General features: G+C 39.2%; 1 protein-coding gene across 4 annotated transcripts in view; it reads left to right on the forward strand.

Annotated features, from left to right (window-relative positions):
* SYTL3 (synaptotagmin like 3) overlaps nt 1-12383 on the forward strand; it is a 1329495-nt gene that overhangs the window by 233161 nt on the left and 1083951 nt on the right. The window contains exon 1 of one of the 4 annotated variants that reach the window (XM_044062000.1): nt 1077-1151. The exons of the other annotated variants lie outside the window; for them this stretch is intronic. The gene's annotated coding sequence lies outside the window, so the exon portion shown is untranslated. Of the gene's footprint in view, nt 1-1076; nt 1152-12383 lie in introns of those variants that run through there. 4 annotated transcript variants of the gene reach the window in all.

Consider the following 12383-nt stretch of genomic DNA (forward strand, 5'->3'; position numbering starts at 1 on the left):
GCTGTCATAAACACCATTCACAGCAAGCATGTTTGTATGTATTCTGGAAGTATAGACTGGCATAGCAGTAATATTGATAAATAACATATGACTGTGAACATTAAACATGAGTTTAAAATGCATTGCACAAAATAGGTCTTCATTAAAAATGTTAAGCAAGAACATTAGTCTCAGTGACCTATTTTATTGGTGTCTTCATTGGTCTGAGTGACCTATTTACGTGTATCTCACTGCATAATATTTTTCTTGTTCATTTTCTTTCTGTAAGCTTTGCTTGCTCAGCTGCCCTGTTTTGTTGCAGTGCAATACAAGTTTGTCGTTGCTTTTCTAATGAATAGTCAGGAGAATACACCCAAGTTTAGATGTCAACAAGTATTACATTTTGATCAGAGCTGGTTTATAAGTAACAACTCTGCCAAAAAAGTTTATAAATTTCATAATGGTTTTCACTTCCTGTCCTCTGTATATATACAAAATAATAATTGATTTAATCTCAGCAATGTCATATGTTTGCAGTCCCAGTTTTATGTTTATGTTTACGTGCCGTATTTAATTTAACTGCAAAAAAGTAAGGAAAAGAGGTAGATAGTATTAAAGAGGATGCAACAGATGATGGTCTTTGAAAAGCATTGGTCCTTGATTTATAACTATTTCGCAGACAATGTAACAGAAAGTATTCTTTCAAACTTGTCATACTTGGGTATGCATACCACAATAACATTTTTATGATCTTTTTTCTGTCCAGAGCAGAATGTTATTGCCAGCAGGTGGCTTCTGTCTGCATTATGTTTACTGCATTATAGATTGCACTTTAAAATTGGTAAAAGTAGTTCTGTTTCAACAACATGAGTAAGCCTTGCTGGTACAAAAATTGGTGGACATAACCACATATATTCTGTTATCTAATGGTTCTGATTGGCACTCCTCTAGCAATTAATGGAAGAGAACAGGAACTATGGACTTGCTTTCTTTTGCCACTATAACTACAGAGATGAAGAGTGAAAACTCAGAACGCAAATGTAGTGCATAAGCAGGAAGGAAAGGCAGTGACGTCAGTTTTCCATACACACGCATACTGAAAAAAGAACCCCTCACTCTTAGCTTTTTGCTCAGTTTTACTGCATTATTCTTCCAGACCATTAGTGAGAGAGGTAGGGAGCCTGATTTCAGTCTTCTTTCCTGTAACACGATATTTTTTCTTTTGCTGCAGTTTTGCTTTGTAGCTGGTAATCAATTTATGAATGCAGATAGTAAAATCAGTGTGGAGGGTTATAGAATCTAGCCTAGAATAACTGTTTAAGCCTGGATTACTGTATGCTCTCAGTCTCTTCACATGGCACAAAATTACAGTAAACTATGACTACAACCTTAGTTATAGCGGGTAGTACTTTGTGAAGAAACATGAGATTGAATGCGTGTATTAGAATCATTACTAATTTTTCATTGTCTGTATTTCTGTGATAAAAAGATCATTTTGTTCAGGTGATTCGAGCCTTTGAACAGCAAAAGTGAAAGACACGTTAGTAATATTGTTTGATAAATGAGGAGTTACTTTAGTCCTAATAATTGGTTTCTAGGTAAAAGGGATTACTATGTTGTTCCAGGCGGTCTGTATAGTCTTGTGGTAACTTAATCTTGGTTTGTAAGAGTTGATGCATCATTTTGTTGGCTGGCTGTAACTCATTTCTGTTTGTAAAACCCTATTGCTGTGTGAGGTCAGCTCAGGTAACCAAATTCAAAGTGTACAATTGTATGCCTACATTGTGTGACATTGTTTATTTCTACCTACCACTGTATACCAAAGTAAATACTAAACTGCAGGGCCAGTATTGTTGCATACAGCTGAAGACTGCTTGAAGTTGTTGATGTTCTCGTTATTGTTGTATTGCCTTGTTACCCTTCCAGCACAACTAGTAGTGCAACAAGGCTGGTGAGATGTTCTTGTTCCCTCACACTGCCAAACTGCCAACAGGAGCTGAATTGCAACTGCATTATTCATCTGCCAAGGATTCCAGCTATGCCCAGACCCTTTATGTTGCAATTCTATCATAGCTGAACTATTCTGTTAGCAGATGTCAGCTTATAGGTACCCTTAGTTTGGTTTAGTGTGAGGAACTGCCACAGTGCTTGAAGTGATGGGTCAGTCATTACTTTATTTGTGTGTCTGCCCATGAATGTGAAGGCATAGCTTATGCCTTTACAAGAACCTGAGATCCTGTTGTAGCCTTTTCTATTTCACATTGCAGAGTGCCTTGTACCAGCTGCTCTTTTGAAACTGCCTGCTTTACTTTTATCATAAATGTATAAATAATATTCATTGGCTGGTGTGATTAAACATTTCTGCTGTGTGTCTGATGCTTCCAGCTGTTGCCATTTTCTGTTTACAGTTCAAACCCTGATTAACTTATTTCATACTTAATGCTTCTTTCCTGTAATTTCTAACTCAAATGTATCAGCCTTGAATTCTAAAAAAAATCTTAAAGCTTCCTCTCAATTTTTTTATGGCTCACCCATTGACTGTGGTGGTTGTGGTTTACTTCTCTCAAAAAATGCACTGTTATGTTGATGTTGAATGTTTTTCCATTATTTACAGCCTGGCAACTTCAGATAAATGTTGCCTTTAGCCACAAATGTATTTTTTTTTCAGAAATTCAGTGATCCTTCAAATTTGCTGATGCTGGTTAGATCAGGAACAGTTATCCTATATTGTTTAAGTTCACTGACTTGTATTCAGGAGTGTGTAATATGCTCAGGTGAGTACATCAGTGCTTACCTATGTATTAGGGATACTATATATATATATATATATATATATATATATATATATATATATATATATAAATATACACACACAGATATATATATATATATATATATATATATATATATATATATACACACACACACACACACACACACACAGATATATATATATATATATATATATATATATATATATATATATATATATATATATATATATATATACACATACACATACACATATACATGTGTGTGTGTGTGTGTATATATATATATATATATATATATATATATATATATACATTTATATATATGTATATATACACTAGATACATTAATTATTTTGAGACTGTTCAAAATAAGATTCATTGACTGTATTTTCTGAAACCCAGTTTACTTGCATAATGTTGCTTCAGGGCTTGAATGTGGAAACATCAGGGTGGGGGTGGTGGTGGTATGGACATTTCTATCTTGCTTCCAATGCTATGTGATCTTTGAGGTACTATATTTGGAGAGGCATAGTTGCTGAGGACACTTTTTGCATCCGTATCTTGGAAGTCTGTTCTTGTTGCAGTTAATCTTACTTGTCTGGGTTTATTCTGATAACTGCCAGTATATTAATACATTTGAATTCATATGTTATACTGAAAAGGATTCACAGTCATGAGTTAAAGGACTAGTGGCTAATTACAGTATTAATACATGGGTAGTCTGCGAGTTATTATGCAAAATCTTGGAATTGGGCATGAATGCAAAACACAGCCAACTTGAGAAGATCGTATTGTAACTTAATCATTCCCCCCATAATTAGAATTATTATGCAGTGGTTAGAGCAGTTCAGGCTTTTTTTTTTAAAAATAAAACATAATGTGTCTTGTAGGTTATTGCTATCTTTTCCCACTGTGTGTGTGTGTATGTGTATATATATATATATATATATATATATATATATATATATATATATGTATATACATATATATATATATATATATATATATATATATATATATATATATATATATATATATATATGTATATATATATATATATATATATATATATGTATATGTAAATTGTAGCCTGATTTTTTTTCTCCATTTCTCCTATATTGTAAGAAATGAAGTTCAGTTTGAAAAAGGGAAGGCTGCAAGTTAGCTTCAATAAGAAATGCTGGTAAGATGTTTTAAAGTGTACAAAAATGATTAATCACATCAATGCTGAAAAGAAGGGAACTGACATTAATTTAAGAAAGTTTTGCTGAAATCATCCATATAGCACTATTATGGCAGAGTGAACTCTGATGAAGTGAAGCCACATAGGAATTCACTTTAATTACTTGTTATTTCAGTGTTTAACATGGAGGTAGGTAGTGGTAAGTTAATCTTTCATGGACTTTAACTTAAGCTGAGTTTTTGGTTGCTACTTAGTGAGGAAAAGAAGATGGCAGATTTTTTTTTTCAGCTGCATATTAGAGTTTCATTATTTGAGTCCCTTTTATATTCCTTAATTGTAGTTTACTGTTTGCTGTAGAATTTATCTATAAATTATCATCAGTATCTCTTGGCATTTCATGTCATTCATGCGAACACACAGTGATGTCACACATTGTATGATAGGATCTGTTTACATTGTCTCAAGGCCACGACATATGCACAGGGCCTATATGCAGTAATACTGCATTGTGCTGTCCAGACCTTTACATGCACTGGGTAATTTGATGTACTTGGCCTGCTATCTTTCACCTTTCAGGATGTGCAGCAATGCCACAAAGTACGCATCCTACCATTTGTTTTTGTCAGCCGTCTACAACCTTGTTTATAGTTTGCTTTTAAGACCTGCTAATTAAGAAGGCCTCTATGCATGACCTGTGATACTTCTTATAGTAACTTGCACAGACACATGTGAGGTAGCATCCATAGCATGAAAACAAAAGTATCCTGCTTCTGTTTCCTTTGAAGTCCACTCTGCAGTTTGCTTTGAATAGGTGAAAGAGAGGACTTGCAGAAAAATACAGTGTGCAAAAACTGCATTCATTAAATAAAAGCAATGGAACTATGAAAAGTAAGGAGTTCTATACATACTCTAAGAAGGATCTGATGTAGGCATTGCAGTTTGTATTGTTGAGATCCACATAACACCTTTCTTTAGTGTTCTGTAAAACAGAAATCATTCTGCACACCATATTTGTGTAAAGAGCTTTATTTTCCCTTTTGGCCACCTTAATCGGAGTACCCCGACCAACATAGTCCACCATCTATACATTATGCTGCCCAAACTGAAGAGACACCGCTCAAATGGTGACTCACTTATGTGAAACAGAAGGACTGACTAAGGGTTACTACCTTATAATTAACAATCCCTGCTCACATACATGAACAGACTGTGATGTTGATAGGCCTTACCACTGAGTCTGGTTAGGACAGTCACTAAGAGCAAAGATGGATTCACACAGTATTTTTAAATACAGCTGCCCGCACCAAGCACAGTTTCCCTTAAGAGCACACAGGGAGCATGCTCCAGACCTGGGGCTGGACTCTTTTGCTCTCTGCAGATCCACACACAACTCCATACTAACCACTTTGGAGCACTGTGTCCCTGTTCACACACACACACACACACACACACACACACACACACACACACACACACACACACACACACACACCCACACCAGCTGTGCCCCTTTCTGAGGTAATCATGCTACCACCAGTCAGCTACCCTAAGGCTATTACAAAGAGGTAGCCAATTATACTGTGTAAAATTAATATTAATACAAATGGTAGAGAATGACCAAAGCAGCAAGGGTTTCAGGAGTGGCCACAGTGTCACTAAAACAAGCATAAATACTCATGATGTTAAAAGTATTCTCTAAAGTACTGACTACAATAAACACTAGAGTTTCAACCACAGAGATATAAAAAATAGTATGGTTGGATAATTTCACACAGATGCAGAAAACAATACCAACCTATTCTCACTAAATGTCCCTGACTGACTAAAGAATGACTGTTCCCTGTCTACTTACAAGGCAAGCAGATGAATGCTGAGTGTCTTACCACCGCAAAAACAAGATGATGTCTCTGTTTGTCTGTGTGGATGTATGAAATACATATCCTGTCAGAACTCTTTCCTGTCAAGTTCCAAAGTGCTGCTGTGAGAGTTCAAAAGAAACCAGATGCTGGTTAGAGGATATCCCCTCTGGTAACCTGACAGTGGTGGTACAATACACACACACACACAGCTTTGCTAAGATCTCTGGCAGCATCTGAAAGCTATAACACAATTTCAAACTTTTCACCCTTCCTGATAAATATACACATTTGATCAGTTACAACAGTGCAACCTAAGATGCATGCATATATTCTTTCTGTCCAGCAGGACCTACTGTTGAGCCATTTTTAACGGAAGTAACTTTACAAATATATTTTTTAACTCAAACATCTGTACAAGTCAGTGTGATAGTCAAATAACATAACATTCGTTACAAAACTCCAGCTAACTATGCTGGCATATGTACATATATACTGCCCAACACTCCCTGACACAGATGGCACTACCTCATAACATCACCCCCCCTTTGAAAACTCAAGCTAATTTTTCAACTGACCGTGGAAAATGTTGCTGAGTGAAATGGCCTGTCTGGGAACACATTGACCTATCCCTGTCTTGAAAGCCCATCTGCATTAGCATTGCTGACCTCAGTATAGTGCTGAACTGTTGTCATATGCTTGAACCCTATGCTCAACATAAATAACTTGGCATTTTGCTGGCTGGTATGATGTAGCCATGTTAAGAGCTTGTGGTCCATAACCACAGTGCATTTCCTTCCATATAGATAGGGCTGAAGTTTCTGCAGTGCCTATACTATGGCTAGACTTTCTTTTTCTACAGCTGCATTCCTCCCTGGGTTGGAGTCTATGGCTGAGATATACAACTGGATGCCCTTCTTCCTCTGAGGAAACCTAGCTGAGCACAGCCCCCACCCCATGGTTTGAAGCGTCCACCTGCACAACAAATTATTTGATATAATCTGGACTGGCTAACACAGGAGGCCCTCCAAAAGCCCCTTTAAGCTTTTGGAATGCCTGTCATCCACTGAAAATATGCAGCACCAGACCTCCCTGTCATGGTAAGGCTTCTTCATGTTAACATGGTACAATTTATGCCCCTGTCTCCTGCCTAGAAGGTTTACCATGTAATTAACGTCACTTGATCATCTTTACCACTTTAAAAGGTTCCTCCCAAGCTGCTTGCATCTTATTGTGTTTGACAGGAATGAGCACCATAACCTGCTGTCCCACAGCATACTCTCAAGCCTGACCATTCCTGGCATACCAGACCTTTTTCTGCTGTTGGGTTCCTGCCAGGTTCTCCTGGGACAAGCCCATGAGCAACCTAAGCCTTGTCCTGAGGTTTAGGACATATGCCACAACAGACTCTTTGTGGAATTCACACTCACCCTCCCATTTATTGTGAAGCAAATCTAAAGACCCCCCTCACCCTATGCCCATATAGCAATTCAAAGGGTGAAAAATCAGTGGATTTCTGGGGTACCTCTCTGTATGCAAACAGTAGATGGGCAAATATTTGTCCCACTCTCTCTTAAACTTGTCTGCAAATGCCTGTAGCATGGTCTTTAGTGTAGAGTTTAACCACTACACAAGACCATTAGTCTTGGTGTGGTTTTTAGGTGCTTCACCCAACAGCACTTCCACAGACAAGCCAGCAGATCTGACATGAAATTGGCACCTCTGTCAGTCAGTATTTTTCTAGAGAAACCTACCCTGCTGAAAATCTCTAACAAAGCATTTGCCACCTTATCTGCCTTGATAAGAGGACAAAGCCACTGTGTCAGGGTATCTAGTACATAATCTACTACCACTAGGATATACTTCTTCCATGTGGAACTTGGGGTACTCACAGGCCCCACAATATCCATAGCTACCCTTTGAAATGCCTCCTCAATCACAGGCAAAGGCATAAAAGGAGTGTTGACCTTTTCTCCTTTTATGCCTGCTTACCTTTTGGCATTTCTCACAGGTCCTGCAGTACCCTGTTACATCCCTTACAATCCCAGGCCAATAAAAGTTTTGCACGTCTGTTGGTATGGTTTATGCCCATATGACCTGCAAAAGGAATGTCATGGGCTATGGCTAGAAGTGTCATATGGTAGGTTCTGGGCACTACCAACTGCTGTATTACCTCACCGTCTTCCCCCGTCAGTGTTCCACTCTCTGTACAGTAACCCTTTCTTTCAGTATACAATCTCCTCTTTTCCTTGAGAATCAGGTGCTCCTTAGCTACCTCCATCAAGCCTGTAGGGTCCAAAAGCTGAGCCTGTCTTAATTCTACCTTTATGAACCTTCCCAGTTCCCTTTCCACCAGAATCCTGGTCTCTTCTGATAGTGGTACCTCACTGTCAGCCTAGGTACTACCACTCACCTCTGCCCTTTTAGTCACCCTGTCCACGAGAACATCAGTACCTACCAGCATCTGTGGCTCACTTTCAGGCTGACTGCTACAGGGTAGCTCCCTCCCCGAAATAGCCACCTTACCAGCCCCAGCTTCCGGTGTGGTGTCTATCTAAGTCTCCCCCAGGCTACCTGACCCACATGCCTGTCTCCAAGCCTGACTGCATGTAACTGCATGCACACAAGGTATTGCATTATCAAACTCATTTTTTATCAAGACATCTGCAGGGATTTCCTCAAACACACCTACCCTACTTGCTTCCTTTTCCAGTGGGGGTCCCTCCTAAAGCTCTGACTGGAGTGGACTGCACAAGCAAGTGCTGCTCCTCTTTAACCACTGCAGGCTTCACAAGAGTTATGTCAAAGGCTGTCTCTCTCTCTCTCTCTCTTAGCAGTGACCTGTCTTCCACCCATTAAGATAGGATACAAACTTCGGTGATAATTTGGTACCCCTGTTGTCTCCAGACAACTTACCACTGGCATGCTGTTATGCTCACTTGCTGGCTCCCTCATCTTTTGTTCCCCTCCTTGCTTCAGTGGACATTTCTATGCTACATGGTCCCTCTAGTCACATTTAAAACATCTAACCCTTGATCCTGGCAGTGTACCTGAAGTAATGGCTTCCCCTGTTATTGGTAGACTCTGTTGGAATGGTTTAGCCCCCCCACCATGGGTTCCCCTTATATCCATGTGCAGCACTGGGTATCCCCTTCTTGTGCAGTGGTGCCCTGCTTGCTAAGTAGAAATCCCCTTTTCTCCACAGCTCCTTTAATCTGCCTTGTGGCTATGCTCAGAAAACTTTTTTTGTAAGCTTCAGTTGTTAACTTAAAACATTCCAGTCAGCATTGTTTAACTTTATCATAGTTTAAGCAATCAGTATCAGACAATTTAGAAACAGCAGTTACAGCATTACTATGGAGTAAGGGGATCAGGAACCATACCCAGAGTCCTTGGTCAGCATACTGTTTACACACCCTTTCAAATACATGAATACAACTATCAAAATCATCACTTCTGTAAACTGTGAAAGAAATTTACTGACCTTTATTGCTTTTGGGGTTTGGTTATTCTCTTCCTCATTTTCTCCATGACCCTGCTGAAGAGTCAGCATCTCCCTCTCATGTTGGCATTGTTTCTGATTTTTTTTTTTTTTTTGCCTCTAAACACCGCAGTCTGTCTTCAACCTCCAAATGCTGCAGTCTCTCTTCTGATTCTAATTCAATCTGTTTATCCAGTCATTTAGCCCCAGTTCAAGTCTCTCCAACTCCAGACAGATTTTTTAATTCCTTTGAGGAAAAGGTGAACTGTCCTGTTAATGAAGTTTGCACATCCCCATCACCAGAATGGTTGTATTCCGAGTTGCTGATCTGTGCTACAGTTGTGACAAAGGCTGAAATCATTTCCTCTTTAGTCGGGGTGGCATGCACCAGTCCTTTGGCTTCACACACCTTGGCCAACTGGTTCTTTGTCAGCTTGCTATAATCCTCTGCTGTCATCCTTGCCTGCTTTCTCCAGCTAAACTAACAAAAATAAATAAAATTATTGTGAAAATGAAACTCTGTATGTTTCCCTTGTGTCTGCTGAGAGTACACACACCTTCTGTCCGCTGGCTACTGAAGTTCAATTAATATCCCACCCAACTGCCACCAGTAAGTGACAGGTCCATACTCCGGGCCAGCAATCAGAAACACTCAGTCCTCACCACTGACTCCAGTGAGGGATGGTCACTAAGAGCAAAGATGGATTCACACAGCATTTTTAGATGCAGCTCCGTGCACCAAGTACAATTCCCCTTAAGGGTACACAGGGAACACACTCCAAACCTGGGGCTGGACTCCCTGTCTCTCTCTCTCTCTGTCCAGACCCACACAAAACTCCACACTGACCACTTTGGAGCTCTGTTGGGCCAACCCCCACCCCACCCAGTCCCACCACCTACCCCGCCCTGTCCCGACCCCCCCAAATACTTCTTTTTTTCTGCAAATCCTCTTTCGTGAAAAAATAAATAAAATCTTCTCTGTTAATAATGCAACAATTGAAGTCACTTCTCACAGCAAATTATTAAGCATGATAGTGGACAGTAATCTTAAATTTTACCTGCAGTCCTGCATTATCCTTGTGCTGATGGGTCCACCTGTCCCAGACAGTTATTTTGTTTTGAAGTGCTCTTGTTGTATCCTTTATTCATGGGGTTCCAAACGAAATATCTCAATATTCAATATATCACACAACGGGTTAAAATTTGAAATTGACAAATCATCAAGTGTACGTGTACTGTGTTGCAAAACTCCCACAGCTGTATTTAAAAACAACTGAAATGAGGGCATCACCTGATGGTGAAAGGCCTGGTAAATTTCTTGACAAAAGGTCAAGCCTTACAGGCAACAAATATCCATAGCAAGGGACAAGGTGACTGGCAAACAGGTTATGCTCACTGGGGAAATATGAATTAATGCAGAGTCCCATCACTTCTATGAGCAACTTTACTTAGAAATCCTTTGCTTAATGATTGGGAGAGTAAGATGAGTGCATTCTTTGACAAAGTGAACCCTCTTCTGTCACTGGAAAGTGGAGTAGAGTTCTCTCTGCAATTTCTCAAGTGGAGGTGTGCAAGGTGATAGATGGTATGCCTTGTGGAGAAGCCTGTGACCTGGATGGGGTAACTGTATAAAAGCCTTGTATCACATTTTCCATGGGTTGTTGAATATTGTTAGATCTTTCCAGACTTGCAGGATGATTAAACTTTTCTTGTACATCTACCATAATTATGGTTATCTCTGAACCCAGGAAAGATTCCTTAGTGGTCACTGGTTGCAAACCATTGCCTGGTTTCTCTTATTAATGTGGAACTTTATGTATATGTTAAAGTCTTAGCACAGCAGATTAAATCTCTTCTGTCAAAGTTTATCTTTCCCACACAGGCTGGGTTTGTACTAATTTGGAAAATTTAGGATAGCTTAAGGACAGCGCTCCTTTACGTCAAGACTGCAAGGGATAGTTGAGCCTGCTCTGGTGGTTTTAGTTGACTTTGAGAAGGTTTTCAACTTGGTTAGAGATAGTTTTTTGAAGATAGCATCCTAATCTGTGATTATCTTGCAATGAAGCCCCCCTCTTCAAGTGTATCTTTAAGTAATGGTTTATTGTCTAGTCCCTTTAGTTTGTACAAGGGCATTTGCTAGGGTTGTCGTTTTTCTCATTCTTTTTTCTTCTGACTGTATAACCCCTAAATAGGTTCCTTCAGTACATTTATGGCAATCCATGTGTGGGATTGTAAGGGCTGTACATATGAATGATTGTTTAATCCTTACGCAGAACCCAAGAAAGGATCTCACTGCGATAGCTGGACACCTGGATTACTGAAACGCTTGGATATAATTCCTGGTCAGTGTCTCAACAAAGCCAACACAGAGATATTTGTGGCCAACTCACAGACTGAGACTGAAGGATGAGGGTCTGGATCCCCCCTTTACATGGTCGTGGTCCTGTCCCAGATATTTAGTGTTATACTTTTATCATGTGAATTTTATGATAATATTGGATGTCAGGATTCACTTCTCAGGCTTTACTCTCAAGGTGTGCCCCTTGATATCCATGTCTGAAAAATATTATAAAGAGGTTATGATTGGAGACTAGATCATAATCTGAATCTTCAGTGTTGTAATCATTGTTGTGAATTAGAGTAATATTTAAGAAACTGTCCCTGATTTTCAGCTTTTGTCCCCTCATTACTTGTTATCTCCAGAATTTTTGATCAAAGAAATTAAGATGCATGTCCTATTTCTCATGCTAAGAATGGGCATCCTCAAGACTTTAGAGTACAGGAAAATGATTGCTTCTGCTGTCGGTATTCATTCTATAGTTGTCTGGGAAGTGGAGAACAGAGGGTAGAATGAGGGTAAGGAGTGGAAAGCACACATATTTGTCAGCAAAGAGTCACAATAATTCACATTGAGACAGACATATAATTAATGGCACAAATGATGACATTCTCAGATGAAAATGTGGAGATATGTAACATATACAGTATGATTAGTGAATGAGCTGAAATGTGAAGAGCCCCAGTCACATGGAAAATTTAAAGCAGTATGCACCCAGAACTGCTTACTCTCACTTAATTGTCAGTTAGTGAAGACATTATGTCGCAGATAA

This window comes from Protopterus annectens, chromosome 1.part0, assembly GCF_019279795.1.
Source record: "Protopterus annectens isolate FY-2018-M chromosome 1.part0, PAN1.0, whole genome shotgun sequence".
Taxonomy (NCBI): Eukaryota; Metazoa; Chordata; order Ceratodontiformes; family Protopteridae; genus Protopterus; species Protopterus annectens.